At 44.1% G+C, this 17,702-nt stretch overlaps 1 long non-coding RNA gene across 1 annotated transcript; it reads right to left on the bottom strand.

Moving 5' to 3' along the window:
- Positions 1–3,512: 3,512 nt before the first annotated feature.
- On the bottom strand, positions 3,513–4,714 carry LOC311079371. Its single transcript, XR_014605399.1, has 3 exons — positions 4,567–4,714; positions 4,425–4,491; positions 3,513–4,026 (listed from the first exon to the last, which is right to left on the bottom strand). It is a non-coding gene; the product is annotated as an uncharacterized lncRNA (long non-coding RNA).
- Positions 4,715–17,702: the final 12,988 nt, after the last annotated feature.

The raw sequence follows: 17,702 nt of genomic DNA, 5'->3' as shown, positions 1-17,702 counted from the left end.
GATATTTGACTGATGTCTGAAAGAATTTACACTTTTCAGGCGATAGTTTCAATCCGTACTCTCGTAGACGGCTCAGCAATCTAAGCAGACGGCTCTCATGCTCCTCAAGCGTGTTGGAAAAAATGATCAGGTCATCCAAAAATACCAGGACCTCTTCCAAGTGGAGATCTCCCATACACTTTTCCATTAACCTTTGGAAGGTTGAAGGTGCATTGGTTACTCCCTGGGGCATACGGTTAAATTCCCAGAATCCAAGAGGCGTAACAAAGGCTGTTTTTGGTTTATCTGTTTCATTCATTTCGATTTGATAATAACCTGACTTGAGATCTAGCACCGAAAACCACTTGGATCCAGTGAGTGCAGAAAACGATTCCTCCAAGTTTGGCAATGCATATGCATCCTTTACAGTCTGCAAATTGAGCTTGCGGTAATCAATACATAATCGAATATCTCCATTTTTCTTCTTGACAACAACTATAGGCGACGAGAATGGTGACTCGGATTCTCTGATAACACCAGCATCTAGAAGCTCTCTCAGATGTTTGCGAACAGCTTCTATATCCTGAGGATGAATTGGTCTTGCTCGGTGCTTGAACGGAGTGTTGTCATGGAGATTAATATGATGTTTCACATGACTAGCGCAGCCAACATCCATGTCATGCTGGGAAAAGACATTGGACATTGCATTCAACTTGCTGGTTATTCTTTCCTTCCATTCCGGGGGTAATGGCGATTCCCAAAAGTTGAAAACTAGTGGAGTGCCGTTGGGCCCATGTGCGGAGGAACTGGTCACATGCTGCTCTGAGACGATGCACTCATAGGCTCCCAGCTCTGCTATGATGGTCGAAGATGGTATGTAGATGTCTTGCTCCGATTCGTTTCTCACCATGACAGGTACTTGGTGAGAGAAATGCGTTGGCATGGCGACAAGACAGCTGCTAACGCACAGACCACCCGGCAGGCCTGAATCCGGATGTTGGACGACAGCATACTGACTTGCTGGAGCAGAGACTTTAGCGGAGCCTTTCAGCAATACAGTGTGGCCAGCAGGAATGAGCAAAGAGGATTGACTGAGCAGAGTTACAACTCCAAGATGGTCGCTGCAGCTTTGTTGGTAGGTCACTTGGAGAGTTTGTAGTACAGCTCGGTAACCGGATGCATTTGGTTGGAAAGAAGAATTGTTGCTTTGCCGAAACTGGTCATAGAGCGTTTCAAGAGTGTTCATGCCAATCAAGATTGAGGTGGGAAATCCTGGTCTGACATCAGGTACAATGAGTGCAAGAGTTGGAACAGTAATGATGCTTCCAACAAAGTCTTTAGGAAAAGTAACTGTAGTTTCAATGTAGCCAAGATATGGAACATTTTGGCCTGCTGCTCCTTCGACATGGAGTAGCTCATTCAAGGGTTGAACTGACTGATCGGAGAGACATTTATTATAGAAGGAAACCGGAATGGTCGTAACTTGGGACCCTGTATCCAGAAGACAGGAACCTTGGTGACCGGCAACTCTGACATCCGCAGTACATCTGGATCCTATAAGTCCTTTTGGTACTCCCCGTGATGTAGACCGCAACTCAGAACAGTTGACAGGAAGCTTACTCTTAGCGGGACAAATTTGATCCTGCTCAGCCCCTGGGTGTCCCACACCAGGAACTGGAGCTAGTTTAAATGCTTCTTTGGAGATGGATTTTGTCTCTGCCACTTCTGCTGCCTGTCTTGAAACTGCTTTCGCTTGGCACTAACCAGTTCTGGGTTTGGATCAGAATCACACTGAGGCTTAATGTGGCCATCCTCCCCACAGCGAAAGCAAAACCCAGGTTTTAGATAGGAAGAAGCTAGTTTGGCATTTCTCCCCGTCTTCCCGGTTTCAGACTGCTTTGAAGCAGAATACATAGCTGCTGGCTGATGTCTGTTGGTTTGACCGGCGTTGAGAGCGGCAAGCTGTTGTTGAATGGCTGTCATCTGTTGTGAAAGCTCCTTGGTGAACTTTGTTATCGCAGTGCACAGATTTGATTCTTCATCCGGCCTGTTTACAAATTGAGCATGAGTGGTTACCTTTTGTTTAGTTCCTCCAAGATGCTGTTTCATTCTTCGCTCCTTTGCTGCTTCTCTGTCCTCCTCTGTTCGCAGGAGTAGTAAAAGTTCAGCAAAAGATGGTGGACTGGATTTCCTTTGTTTAAGTTGGAGTTCTGAAATCAGTCCATTGTCCCAACACCCTCTGCAGAATTGAGCCAATAAGCGTTTATCCATATCTCTCTCAGATACTCCTCCTCTCCTCACAGCATGTTGCAGTACCACCTGAAGTCTCTGCAGGTACTCAGACGGCTTCTCTCCATGATTTTGGTAAGTGTCCATGAACTTGGCGTAAAGTTCTTCACCATCCTGGACAGTGCCATACGCTGACTCCAGCTGTTGCAGATACACATCAGGCAACGCATCATGGCTTAGATGTTTCACCATGTCACAGGCAGGGGGCAGCAGGCTGTCACGAATTAGTCTGGAGCATTGGAGATCAGATATGGCTGGATCACGCAGCACTAATTCGACGCCAGACCGCCAGGTGTCGTAGTCCATTTCATGGTTTGGCCTGGGCACTTTACCAGAGAGCGATCTCAGCCGGTGGGTGGCATGCATGGATGTATCACTGCTCCGAACCACATGCTCCACGACGTAGCGCTGCACCTCAGGAGGGTTAAGGTCACCAGGTGCAATCGGTCGTCCCCCGGCACTGTTAAAAGCAGAAGCAGGTGGGGTGAGAGAGGTCTGAAAAGGAGCATACACTGGACCAAAAATTCGACTTGGTACTGGAGGAGGTACAGATGGCTCTGGAGGGTTTTTTGGTTGGTCAGCTATCTTTTGTTCAATTTTAGGGACATTTACAGCAGCGGGAGGAAGTTGTGCTATAGCTTGTTGTATCTGGGACATCATTTCACCAAGAACCATCGAATAATCTTTTCCAGACATTCTAGCAATTCCTTTCAGGTCAGATAAATAAGTGTCAGTCTTTGAACCACCCAACTTTGAAGTGTAAATTTGGGATAAATTCCTAATATGGAATTCGTTATTTTCATCAGAAATAAATGTATACGGCAGTCGTGAAGACAGTTTTGCTACTGACGCTCCTGACACAAATTCAACAACGAGCATATGATGAAATTCGGATTCGCTATCATCAATAATGTCATCTCGATTAATGTCGCCGTATTGATCAAGAAAATCTATAACTTCAGAGGAACTCTCTTCAACCGGCCCATCCACTAAGACGGCATTAGGAATTTTTATCCCGAGTGTTTCGAAAACTTCCATCGCAAAAAACGAACTGGTGAGTCTAAATAAACGGTTTCTGTAAAAAAATGTTAATTACTGTACAAACCAGCTCCTGGCTGGCTCGCCAAGATGTAACGGGTGTTTGAGACGGTTAACCGATATTAATATGTCTTAGGCTAGTAAAATAACAGAAGTCTAAATTCGTCTACAGGAGCTGGTGGTCAGTAACAACACAGAAACATAAGTTTAAATTTGGTGCAGGTACCATATATTGCAAAATAATCAAACAAAATATTTACAAATAGAAATAATGAAAGAAAAGAAAAAGAAAAGAAAAAGAAAAGAAACCCAAAATATTTACAGACTGCAGTTGAACCGGTTTATAGTTACGTGCACTTGGTAGTTGTTGTTCAAGTATATACTAATATAAATTACAGCAAATACACACACACAAAAACCAAAAAAAGAAAAAGAACTGTCCCAGCAATAGATGATATACAAGACCAGCGCGACAACCCACAAGGGTTTTATGGAAGCTTGTAGTGATAAGTCCGTAAGTTATTGTTCATCATGTGAAGGATGTGTATGTGGGGTTGAAGCACCAGTCTATGGAGAAGTGTGTGGGGGACAGGCTGTGGACAACCTTCCTACCAGACCAGTAGGATGGCTATTCAGTGGATGCTACACGGATGGTAGGTTCCCAGCAATAGAAATTCGGCTCGCCATCACTCGTCTCCAGACAGAGAGAAAAAACCTGGCCTGTAGTACAACAACAGGACCAGTAAATAACAGGGCTAAGTTGGAACTAAGCATCAGCTCATTCCACACTCAGATATCATTTTCATGTGCACACAATTCTAAATTATTACAGAATGAATCAATAAATATACAAACTACAAATAATAAACATTAAGGGCATGACAACACAATAAACAGTACAATGTTAAAGTTGTATTGGCTGCACAAAGTTCAAATAAATTCAACAGTACTATAATCAGATTTCCTAACTACATATAAACACACTTACTGAAAACAAATATATTTGTAACCCACAAATGCAAATGTCACAAAAGCATAAAATTAATCAAAACCAGTTGGTCAATATTTGGCTAATATGTTAGCTTTCAGCATGTAGTTCATTCATTCAGAGTACTCACCAGTTCCTCTAAGTAAACATATGGCAATCTGGTGACGGTGACAATCCCCTGCAGCCACTAAGTTATTCTAAAAGTTACAATGATGTGTTTAACTTAAAAGAATAAATCAAGCAAAAGAGTGAATTGTTTGTTGAACACAAACCTGTCCACAGCTACCGATCAGCTTCCCCACACCTCTGAATGAGGAAGAAGCTGCAGCCTAATTAAACTTGTGCTCTACTGCGCGATTGGCCAAGCACAGTCACATGACTGGGGTGGCATGAGATCACTTCTTAAAGGGGCAGCAGAACTAATAATATATTACCAGATTTCAACCTGGGTTACACATATCAATACCATTCCAATCCACTGAGGCTTTACTTTTACATTTTTTTACAATCTGTAGAACCGCTTTTTCTTTAACTGCTTTAAGGAATATAGAATTAAGGTTTCTGTCCAAAAGATCTGTAACAACTTCATTTTTTACTTCACAGTCCTGAATTTTGTCTGCTAAATCTGGTCCTACATTTATGAAGAATTTATTGAAACCATGAACCACATCTTCCATATTGTTTACTATCTTATCCTTCTCAATGTAATACTCTGGATAACCAGTGTTTTTATTTCCGGCTTCATTTCTTATAATACTGTTTAACACCTTCCACAAACCTTTCATATTGCTTTTATTCTTATCTAAAATTTTATTATAATACTCTTTCTTACATATCCTCATAATACTGGTTAATTTATTCTTATATTTTTTATATTTGTTTTCTGCTTTAACAGTTCGACATTTTATAAATTTCCTGTATAATGTGTTTTTCTTTTTGCAGGCATTTTTCAGACCCTTAGTGATCCAAGGACTATTTGTTTGTTTATGTCTATAACTGTATTGTTTTACCGGACAATTTTTATCATACAATGATGTAAAAACATTTAGAAATACATCATACACTTTATTGATGTCTTTATCTTCTTTAAACACATCTTTCCAATTTTGTTTTAACAAATCATTCTTAAATGCATTGATGTTTTCTTCAGTTCTTTCCCTCTTGTATTTATATTAATTTTGATGCTTAAGTTTCCAGTAAGTACAGTGATAGACAATAAAGACAGGTAAATGGTCACTGATGTCTTAACGCCTGAATTTATATAGCTGTATATAAAAAAAAAAATTATGTGTGTTTTTGCCTTTAAGTAGATGGTAAATAATGTTGAGATTATAAATTTCACTTTTGCACAACAAATAAATAGAAATTTTGGTATGTTGCAAATTTGCGACAACAGGCATTTAGGGTAATTTTTTTTACAAAATGGTAAAATTAATAAAACACATTTTCCCATCTCAGGTATGTAGATTTTATTCATGGCACAAAGTTGTTAGAACTTATAAACTTTAATTGACAAATTAATGAATCTTGACAACAGCAAGAAACAAAACACTCTCCTACTCCCTAACATTGACAGTAGTTTTTATACATTCCATGTTACACTCTGTTTAACTCTTTCCTTGTTTCTCCAGTGCATACATTATATATTCTTATAGTGTTATATCCTAACATGCTATTTTTTGTGAAAAAAAAAAAAAAATTTTTTTTTGCTGAAACCATCTAAATACAGCATTATTATAATATGTAGCCATTAGCCCAATCCAGCCGTTATGGACCAATGTCGCAAATTTGCTACAAACAGAAATCTACAAAGTACGTAAAAAATATTCGTCACATGAAGTCTATATGAATAACATAGCTATAGAAGCAATCAATAAGCTGGTACATATTTTTATCTTAGCACAACTTAAAGGGATACTTCAGGATTTAGCATTAAACTTTGTATTAGTAGAAAACCTGTAGTATTTTCGAATTACCATGCTTTCCACCCTCATATCCCCCTGAGACAAGAGATTTATGTATTTTTTGTCTGGAAAAAATCCTCCGATGACGCAAAAACCGTCATTTTGCATCATCGGAGGATTTTCTGGCCAGAGGCTAAAGACTACAGCCAGTAGACGGCGTTGTTCCGCATGTTTTCAGCCCGCCCATAGAGGGAGGGATCTCACTCACAGAATGCACACAGTGTCAGCCGTCTTTCTTTGGAAGCTAAGCTAGCAGGCTCTTGTTCTGTGGAGAAAACTGAGTAGTAGGAGAAAGCTGAGTAGTAGGGGTTACCATCCTCCTTTTCCCGGACTTGTCCGGCGGGCGAGATCGTTCAAAATGTACGGGATTCAGCTTTTGCGTTCTGCGGTCGCCATTCATTGTTTACATGCACACCTTTTGTTTCAATCTAACTGAATTCATTCCGATTGGTGAATCTGAATGTAGTGTTTACATGAACGCTAAACAAGTGATCGGTTGATGTGCGTTTTACCATTGCTAAGAAAATTCCTGCTCCTCCGTGAGCGATGCGAGACCCGGCGCGTCTCAGTAATGACGCCACCGGCCTCGCGCCGTTCTCCCGCGGCCGTCAGCCTCGTCCTGCTCGCCACAGTAAACATGATGAATGGCAACTGTAGAACGCAAAAGCCGAATCCCGGACATTTTGGGCGATCTCTAAATCCCTGGCAAACTCATCACGTAGGCTAGCCTTGTTGTTTGTTTTCAACTGCGCTCCCTTACCGGTAGGCGTGGCCTCCTAAGGCAGCGAAGCAAGTGCATTCTGGGAGTTGTTGTCTTTCATCCACATTAGCCAAAAATACATTTTCTGGCTTTTCTCAGTCTAGAAAGCTCCAAATTCAAAAATTTCTTCACATTTCTTCTACTTAAATGACCTATTTTAAATACACATTCATCTTCCCAGAGGTGAAGTATCACTTTAACTCATTTTGGGCAATTTCTCCACATTTGCGCCCTTGATATGCGGATTTTGCAAACCAAAATATTAGCTTCGGTGAACCGGATGTAGTTCCCACTCCGACCGCTCCTACGAGAAACCAGTGCGTGCAAAATGTTCCTAGGTATGTATCGAATGTGCACAAACAGGCATTGGGGGAAAACACACGCTATCTCGCCTGCAGTCTGAATGGAAGGGGTTTGTTGCAAATTCGCGACAGTGGGCGTTAAGGGGTTAAACAATAGCCCACTTTCCAAGTTATCTCCCATAATGTTTGTGAAAACATTATCTATTAAAGTTGCGCAATATGAGGTAATTCTGCTAGGTCTAGTAATTTTTGGATATAGACCCATACTGTACATGGTATTAATAAAATCTTCTGTCATCTGATGCTTTTTTGGATTTAATAAATCAATGTTATAATCCCCACATATAAACAGACTCTTTTGCAATGATTTGGAAAACATATTTTCTATCCAGTCTCTGAATAACTCAATGCTTGATCCGGGAGCTCTGTATAAACAACTCACAATAATATTTTTTACCTTTTCCACACATATTTTTACTGTAATACATTCTAGTAAGTTATCAACAGCTGCTGTCATTATCAAACCGGTGACTATGATGTCATTCATTCTGGTATATTGCTCCAGATCAGCCACCCGGTTCTCCAATAACGAAATCCGCTTATCCTTCTCGGTATTTTGTATCCTCAAGGACTTGACTTCTTCCACCAGATCCATAATGGTTTTCTGTTGTTGTCTAACAACAGAAAGTTCCTCCGCCAACATGTCAAGCGATCTTTTAATATCGTCAACCTCATCAGCCTGTACGGGATTCTTCTTTGGTGTCATCGCATTTCAGAATTCTTATATTTACCACGAGTTACCCGCAAAGATCACCTCGTGGGGGTGCGGATGTGACGTGAAAAAAGAATTTGAATTAACTCATTGCTAAAAGTACTAATCTGAAAGAATTGCAACTCAAACAATGCAAGAGACAGTACATGCTTTAAATCAGCCTTGTGTTTGAAATAAAGATGGTACAGTAATACAGGCTAGTGTTTATAATTTCATCTTTCTAACATTTCATTTTAACATTGTGGTTATCATCTGAGATAAATTGCTTATACTTTTTATGTAACGTGTAGTAAAAACAGCATGAAGACGAAGGAGAACAATTATAATAGTGTTTAATGAATAAACTCGGAATCGGGAACAGGAAACTCGAAGATGGAGCCAAACTGAGCCGAAGATGCAGGCAGGTCGAAGGCTGAACAAGTCGGAGCCGGAGGTACGAGGGAGCCTGGAGAAGCCGTATGGCCAATGGTTTCCGGTGGGGCCGAGGGAGGGAGGAGCCAGGGTGGAGCCGGTTGGGTTGACAGGCCAAGGTGGAACGATGGGCCCGGAGGCTGGAGGCGGAGACAGGGGATCCTCTGTGCTGGATGGAGCTGGTGGCCTGAAGACACTGGGCAGGTGTTCACAGTGCAGGACAGCAGCAGAGGCAGGGCTGAGGAACTGGCTGATTGAGAAGGTGGCAGAGGGAGGTTGGGTGGGTATTCTGGAGACACAGGGGGCACTGGAGATGCAAGGGACGCTGGAGACACAGGGGGCGCTGGAGATACGGGGAAACTGGGAATAATGTCACCAAAAAAGTCAATAAGATCTTGAGTTCCTCAACATAAGAGCCAGACGCCTCCTTCAGCTCACACACAACAGTGGAGTTGTAGACAGGGCTATCCTCCCACCCCTCGAGCTCCACAAGCACTCCCTCAGCGACGCACGATGTTGCCGGCTCACGCACCTGGTCAAACTCATGATGAGGGACTCCGGGGCAATGACTCCTTCTGACCTCTTCCTCGGTTCGGGCTCGTCCATCGCGGCAGACCGGTCTCCATGGTCTGCGGTGGGCAAATGGAACTTCTCCATCGCGTCACTCGCTGGTGGTGTTGGGCTGGTCTCTGGCGGCGGTGATGGAGTGGGGCTGGTAATGCTGTCATCCTCAGCGGGGCCGATGGTAAATGGCAAGTTGTTGTTTACCAGCACCTACTCCACGAATGCGGCGAAATCTTCCTTTGGGCTGCCCGCTGGAACGCGTGCCTTCGACCTCTTGCTCAGGCTGACATGGAAAATTACACAAAGCGAGCGGTCTGGGTAAAGCGTCTGACATGGAAGATGGATAAAATCCTGTGTGTGTTCTTCCAGCCGGCGATCTTCCTGCTCCAGGCACAAAAGCTGGACTGCAGGAAGGGCCATTTGGAAAAAAAACTAAAAATAAACAGAATGAAAAAACGCTGCAAGGTACTGTTAGTTCCATTATTCTGTTACATAACGTGTAGTGGAAACAGCACGGAGACGAAGGAGAACAATTATAATAGTATTTAATGAATTAACTCAGAATCAGAAACAGGAAACTAACACATCACACATTAACGAGAATAGACGAAGACTGAGGGAGAACACGGGGTCTAAATACACAGAGCAAACAAAGGAACTTAATTAGATAATGAACAGGCCACAGGTGAAAGAAATGGCTAATCAAACAGATTGGGGAAAACTACTTACTTAGGCCTTTAAATTCCCATAGGAACATAGGCCATCGATGAAGCTCTTCCATCCTCTCCGGTCTTGGGCCTTCCACTCCAGATGTTGCCACGTCAGCCCTTCTTTCTTCATCTCCTGTTCTGTGGTTCTTCTCCAGGTGGTTCTCGGTCTGCCTCTCTTCCTCCTGCCCTGTGGGTTCCACGTCAGCGCCTGTTTAGTGATTGATTTCTTTCTCCTGAGTGTGTGCCCTATCCACTTCCATTTCCTCCTCCGGATTTGTATTTCTATTGGGTCTTGTTTGGTGAGTTACCACAGGTTGGCGTTAGAGATGATGTTGGGCCAGTATATTCCTAGGAGGCGTCTGTATATTCCTAGGAGGCACCGGTTGGTGAAGGTCTGCAGCTTATTGAGTATGGTGGTGGTAATTCTCCAGGTTTCTGAGCCATAAAGTAGAGTGGTCTTTACGTTTGAGTTGAAGATTTGCAGTTTGGTCTTGAGTGACAAGTTTTTTGCCTTCCAAATATTGTTTAGCATGTTGAATGTTGTCATTGCTTTTCTGTGTTTCTCTGGTGTGATGTCACACGCCAGTATTTGACCGCGTGGCGCAGTGATAGTGGAGGAGAACTTTCATTTTGACCGGTGTGCGGAAGTTTAGGTAAGTAGGTTATTTTAAATTGTAATTATTTCTTATCAAAGGGGGTGCGTCTCTGGTAGGTTTAGTGGCGTTACCCTTTTGGGTTTCGTCTGGTGGGGTGGTGTAGTGTTGCGGTGAAAGTGGACAGAGCAGTTGTCTCGGGGGCACTCCGTGGATTTAGGAGAGTCGCCAGTTTCTGGTTGCTTTTCCTTGCCATCGGGTTTGGTGCATAATGGAACCACCATAAGTAGCCGCATGAAGACTAGGGTTGAGTTTATGTAGTAATGGGGTTGAGTTAGTAGGGGCGCACCTTTTTTGTTATTAGTAGGCTATGTTTGTAGTAATTTGATTGCTATTAGTCTGCATAGATTTCACGCACGCGGTTAAAATGTCGGCTGTAGAGGAAGGTTCAAAGTAAAGGTCGAAATAGATAGGGATTTGGCAGTGGAGAAAATGCGACAGGAAACTATGCAGGCTAAGCTCGAGCTGGAATTTAGACTAGAAACGGACAAGGAAGGTGCTGCAGCCGGTACAGATTCGTATGCGCAGTCAACTTCTTTCTCAAGTGGAGGTATTTCTGGTTTTGATGTCGTAGGAAATTTGCGGCTTGTACCGAAATTTTGCGAAAGAGATCCAGATTCTTTTTTTGTACTTTTTGAACGAATTGCCGATGCGTGTAAATGGCCGGATGCGGCAAGAGCATTAATGCTTCAGACTGTATTGACAGGTAAAGCACAAGAGGCGTATTCGTCTTTGACTGTGGAAGATAGTCAGGATTATGTAGAAGTAAAGGCATCAGTGTTAAAAGCTTATGAACGTGTTCCAGAATTTTACAGGCAACAATTTAGAACTTGGAAGAAAAGTGAAAAACAGAGTTATCTGGAGTTTGCTCGTGATTTACAAATGCATTTTTCCCGTTGGTGTTCTGCTGCCGAAGTCAGTGATTTTGAGGGGTTGTGCAACTTAATTGTTTTGGAACAATTTAAAAATTTGGTTCCTAGTCGTGTTGCAGTCTATGTTAGTGAACAAAAAGCACAGACTGCAACTAAGGCGGCAATGCTTGCAGACAATTATGTGTTAATGCACAAACGCACTTTTGATCAGTACGAGTACCAGCCAAGTTACAGTATGCCAAATGTTAATGTGCCTGACGATGTTGGTTTGCGCCAGAGTAGAGGATTCCAGTCAGAAAATAGAAATAATAGTTTGCGTGACTCAGATAAATTTTGTCAATATTGTCATAAACGGGGTCATTGGAAAGCAGACTGTTATGTGCTTAAATCTAAGCCTAAATTTTTTTCAGGTGCTTCAGCTAAAGGTACGGGTTTAGCGGCGCCTGTGCGTTCATCTGACGCAAGTTCACTCAATGAGAATACTTCTGGACAAAGTAAAACCTTGTGCTCTGCAGTACTGAATTCATACCAGCCTTTTGTTAGAACAGGGTTTGTGTCTTTGGTAGGCAGTGCTGTAAAAGTGCCTGTAAAAATTCTGAGAGACACAGGAGCATTTGACTCCTTTATTCTGGCCGAAGTACTGCCCTTTTCTCGGGAGTCCGAATTGGGTACTTTAGTGCCAGTTCGGGGAATGGGGTTAAATGTATTGCATGTGCCATTGCATAAAGTGCTTGAATGTGATCTGTTTCAGGGTGAGGCTGCACTGGCTGTGCGTCCGGCGTTGCCGATTGAAGGAGTTACTGTTATTCTTGGTAACAAATTAGCAGGTGATCGGGTTTGGTCCGATATCCCATCGTTGGGAACGGTGGAGGAAAAACGCTGGGTAGGTCAAGAGCTGGATGGAGACGGGTTGGATTTTCCTGAAGTTTTTACGGCTTGTGCGGTAACGCGTGCTATGTCGCGCATAAAAATTGATGAGGAATCTACCGCACTGTCTAGTGTGAATAATCCGTTGAAAAGAATGTACTTGCCTTTGGCTGATTTTCCTTTGTCTGTATCTTACAGTGAGTTGGTCTCAGAGCAACAGGGGGATTCCTCTTTATCGAAGCTGTTTCAACAAGTGAAACCCGACGCTGAGATTGAGGATAGTGCCAGCGGATATTTTCTCCAGAACTCATTGTTAGTGAGAAAGTGGGTTGATCATAAAGGTAAAGTCCTTGGGGAACCTGTTTTTCAGGTTGTGCTGCCAGTAGGATTTCGTGAGGCGGTTCTGAAAGTGGCACATAACGAGTCTGGGCATGCGGGCGTTAACCCTCTGGAGTCTGGGGTGTTTTTGGGGTCCTTGAGATGTTCTGACATGCCCTGACATTTGTGCTTTATTCAGTTGCTTATAAACATATCAATGGCAAAAAAAAATTACACTCTATTTAGCACAAACAGGACTACCATAATATGTGAGCCACATGTATGTACATGTTTTCATTTTTGAGAGAATAATGTTTATGCATGGTTATTGAAAAAACTAAAAATGAAAGTTTCTGAAATAAGGCCACAAAACACATACTAAATATGTGTCAATAAGACTTTTGACTAATGGATGTCCTCGCCTAGAGTTTTTTCTTCAAAATGATGTGAAAATCATCCTGCCTAATCATTCACATAAAACGATACATTGATTTAAGTTTTGCAAAAAACTTTTAGTTTGGAAAGCCAATATGCGGATGGGGCGTAAACGATCATGCATATTTAGTAGTTCACACCTGATTAGACAATGCCCCTGCATACTTAATGAGCCATTCATTCAGGTGTGTCACCTATAGCTAACTTAAATATATAAGCTTCATAAAAATGATCATTCTAGAAGAAAATTTCAGATGGCATTTAGAGGCTTTTGCATCTGAACTCTTCATATATATACACACACACATATATATATATATATATATATATATATATATATATATACACTACCAAATTGGTTCAGTTGGAGGCATCGCATTTTTTTTTTTTTTTCACAAATTGTGCTTGCAAATTGTATAATATCCAAGGTAAACATGTCTAGTAATTGTGCAGTTAATTCTCATACTGTATTTTCAATTTTGGAATATTTATCCTCTCCACAAATTTGTCACTAATAAAACACAATACAAATTATTTAAAGAAAAAAAAAATATTTACTTGTTTACATCTACCTTATAAATATATATTTTTTATTAAAAAGGTTACAATTACAACAATTCAAGTGTAATCTTTCTTTTTAAAAACTAAAGTATACAAAACGTATTATTTGATGACTTTATTTTTGATAATTTTTGATATTTTTCCTCATCTCAGTATAGCAATAGAGTTTGCTAAAAGCTGTTCATTCAATACAGCAGTATTTGAAAATCGATAATATTTTGTAAAATTACATTTATATTTGCATTTATGTCAAAACCTAGACATTTTATTTCAACATATTTCAGTCGATTTTACTCATCTCAGTAAAGCAATACAGTTTGCTAAAACATCATCATTCATTCACACACGCGATTTAAATTTAAACTCTTTTTGTGAGCTGTGGTAAACAGCGCGCATCTCTGCCGTTCATTCATTCATAAACAGAAACGCCTCGGTTACGACTGTAACCTCGGTTCCCTGAAGAGGGAACGAGCGTTGCGTCGAGAATGACGCTATGGGGAACGCTTTGCGTGATGACGTCTTGAAGCACATGTAAAATCAGTCCAATGGTGTGGCGGAACGTCAGAGGCGGGTGACGTCACGTACCAGGAAGCTATAAAAGCCGGCCTGAAACAGAAAACGAAAGCTTCGTATAGTCTGAAGTCGGGCTGACAGGCATGAAGGAGATATGGCAGGGCGACGCAACGCTCGTTCCCTCTTCAGGGAACCGAGGTTACAGTCGTAACCGAGGCGTTCCCTTTCAAGGGAACTCGCGTTGCGTCGAGAATGACGCTATGGGGAACGTCTATACCAACGCCTCCATAGCTACAAGTGTCTGTCCCGTGTGAAATCTGGTGAGCAGCACTAGGAAGACAAAACATGAGACCCTGGAGCAGAGTCTAGATCCAGAGAGTAGAACCTGACGAAAGTGTGCGGTGAGGACCAGCCTGCCGCATCACAGACGTCCTGTAACGATACTCCTGATATAAGGGCCTTAGAGGCTGCCATACTCCTTGTAGAATGGGACCGGACAGCCATAGGAGAAGGCTGCCCAGCCGCCTCATAAGCAAGTGAGATAGCCTCGACCACCCACTTGCTCATCCTCTGCTTAGACACTGGACCTCCCTTGTTAGGAGACCCAAAGCACACAAATAATTGATCACTTTTACGCCACAGGGCAGCTCTGTGGACATAAGCGTCTAACGCCCGAACTGGTTAAAGCAAATTATTAGCCTCCTGGTCAGCATTTTGAAAAGGAGGAGGACAGAAGGCCTGCAGAACAATAGGTCTGACCACATTAGTGGGGACCTTGGGGATATAACCCGGTCTCGGATGAAGAAAAGCTTTAACCATACCCGGAGCAAACTCTAAGCATGACGGAGCAACCGACAATGCTTGCAGATCCCCTATTCTCTTGAGAGAAGAAATAGCAAGAAGGAAAAGAGCTTTCAGAGTTAAAAACTTCTCAGGAACCTCCTCAATGGGCTCAAAGGGGGCCAGGGACAAGCCTTGTAATGCAATGGACAAGTCCCATGGTGGTACCCTAGAGCGAACTGCAGGCCTCAGCCTCCAAGTGCCACGAAGGAAACGAGATACCAAAGGGTCTTTCCCCACAGACATTCCACCCAAAGGAATGTGGTAAGCACCTATGGCCGCCACATAAACCTTTAAAGTGGACGGGGTCAGACCTGCAGTGAACCGGTCCTGCAGGAACTCCAGAACTGTACCAATTGGGCAGTTGACTGGATCCAACCGACGGTCACTACACCAAGAAGTGAAGACTCTCCACTTCAGGGCATAAAGTTTCCTCGTGGAGGGAGCTCTGGACTGTAGAATGGTCTCAACAACCTCAGAGGCCAAGCCCACAGGTTCCACAGTTCTGGCCGAGGGTGAAATATCGAGCCCTCCGCCTGGGACAGAAGGTCCCTCCTGACGGGTAGCTCCAGAGGAGGCCCGTCGAGGAGCGACACAAGATCGGGAAACCATACTCTGCCCGGCCAGCGCGGGGCTATAAGAAGCAGGCAAACCCGGTCCCTGCGAACTCTCTCCAGAACTCCCGGGAGCAGAGCAACTGGGGGAAAGGCGTACAGACGTAGCCTCGGCCACGCCTGTACCATAGCATCCAGTCCCAGAGGAGCTGGATGCGTGAGGGAGAACCAAAGTGGACAGTGAGACGTCTCTCGAGACGCAAACAGATCCACTTGAGCTTGGCCAAACTCCCTCCATATCAGCTCCACCACCTTGGGGTGGAGCCTCCATTCCCCGGGCCTCGGCCCCTGTCTCGACAGAGTGTCTGCTCCTATATTCTGGACCCCGGGGATGTAAGCTGCCCTGAGTGACAGTAACTTCCCCTGGGACCACAAGAGGATATGGCGTGCCAAGTTGGATAACGGGCGCGAGCGCAAACCCCCTTGGTGGTTGATATAGGCGACTACCGACGTGTTGTCCGTGTGTACTAACACATGGTGTCCCCTGAGATCTGTGATAAAGCTCCTCAGAGCCCGGAAGACAGCTAACATCTCTAGGCGATTGATATGCCAGGAACGATGATGGTCTTCCCACAGACCTTGAGATGAGCGACCCTCCAGGATCGCTCCCCAACCCGTGAGGGAAGCATCCGTCGTTAGCAGTTTGCGACGACAAGGAGCTCCCAACACTGGGCCCTGGGACAGGAACCAAGGTTTCTTCCACATAACCAGGGCACGTAAGCATCGCCGCGTGACCCTGATTGTGCGAAATGGGTTGCCCCTCGGGGAAAACCCCCTGGTCCTGAGCCACCACTGCAGGGGCCTCATGTGCAGTAGTCCAAAAGGTATCACGTTGGAAGCTGCTGCCATGAGACCCAACAGTCTCTGGAACTGTTTGACAGTGAGTAGCTGGCCTAGCTTTACACTTTTCACAGCTGCAAGGATGGATTCTATACGTGGCGGTGACAGGCGCGCCTGCATCGACACAGAATCCCAAACCACGCCTAAGAAAGTGGTCCTCTGTAGTGGAGAAAGCACACTCTTCTTGGCGTTCAACCGTAACCCCAACTCTTTCATATGGGCGAGAACGACATCTCGATGTCGAACCGCCAACTGATGCGACTGAGCTAAAATCAACCAATCGTCGATGTAGTTCATTATGCGAATGCCCTGGAGGCGCAGAGGCGCCAGAGCTGCATCCACGCATTTCGTGAAAGTGCGGGGTGATAAAGCTAGGCCGAATGGAAGAACTCGATATTGGTATGCTTTGCCCCCGAAAGCAAACCTCAGGAACTTCCAGTGACATGGACGGATGGAAATGTGGAAATATGCGTCCTTGAGATCTATCGTGACAAACCAGTCCTCGGACCTGATCTGTGGCACGATCTGTCTCAATGTTAACATTTTGAACTTGAGCTGCATGACTGACTCGTTCAGAACTCGAAGATCTAAAATGGGACGCAATCCCCCGTCCTTCTTTGGAACTATGAAGTACCGGCTGTAAAACCCGGTTTCCCTGCTGGAGGGAGGTACATATTCTATGGCCCCTTTCTCTAACAGAGTGTTTACTTCCTGTTCCATAACCAGAACCTGCTCGGGGCCCACCACTGTGGGCAGGACCCCCATAAACCGAGGTGGGCGTTTCTTGAATTGTATCTGATACCCTTTTTCTACGGTCTGCAGGACCCAACGAGAAACATTTGACAGTAGCTTCCACGCTGTCAAAGATTCTACTAGAGGTACCAGCCTCTCGAGACCTGTAACGGCGCACCGGCAGGGAACGACTGAACAGACTGCTCTAACACCCTCCTCAGAGGGGGCGGGCATCCCGAGGCCACTACGTTTCCGGGTGGTCCTTGAGATATGTGCTCGCCGGAGACCGCTGCGCCCTGTAACACCGGAGGCGGCAGGGTTAGCAGAACGGTCCCCTGAGGGTACCGAAGAGAGACGGGCACCGTAAAAAGAGGTGTTAACCGCTCTGCTTCGGGGGGGACTACCCTCATTCGTCCTGAGCCCACGGACATCAGGACTTTTTCCCAGCAGCCTTCTTGGCGGTAATAACGGTCCGCAGATCCGTTTTACCCCTCGAAGACTGCTGGGTTTGAGAGCGCCCTCCGTGTCCCCGTGATTTTTGTGGGGGAGCACGAGAGGACACACTCTGTTTTTGAGTGGCACGATATTCAGCGCTCTTTTTAGAGGAGTGAGGCTGCTCCCGCTCAGCAGCCTCAACGAAAGAACGGCGGGGGAGAATTTTCTGAAGTGCAGCTGTCTGT

This window comes from Abramis brama, assembly GCF_963993115.1.
Source record: "Abramis brama genome assembly, chromosome: 3".
Classification (NCBI taxonomy): domain Eukaryota; kingdom Metazoa; phylum Chordata; class Actinopteri; order Cypriniformes; family Leuciscidae; genus Abramis; species Abramis brama.
The sequence above is the reverse complement of the archived record's forward strand: the minus strand, read 5'-3'. Positions and strand labels throughout refer to the sequence as shown.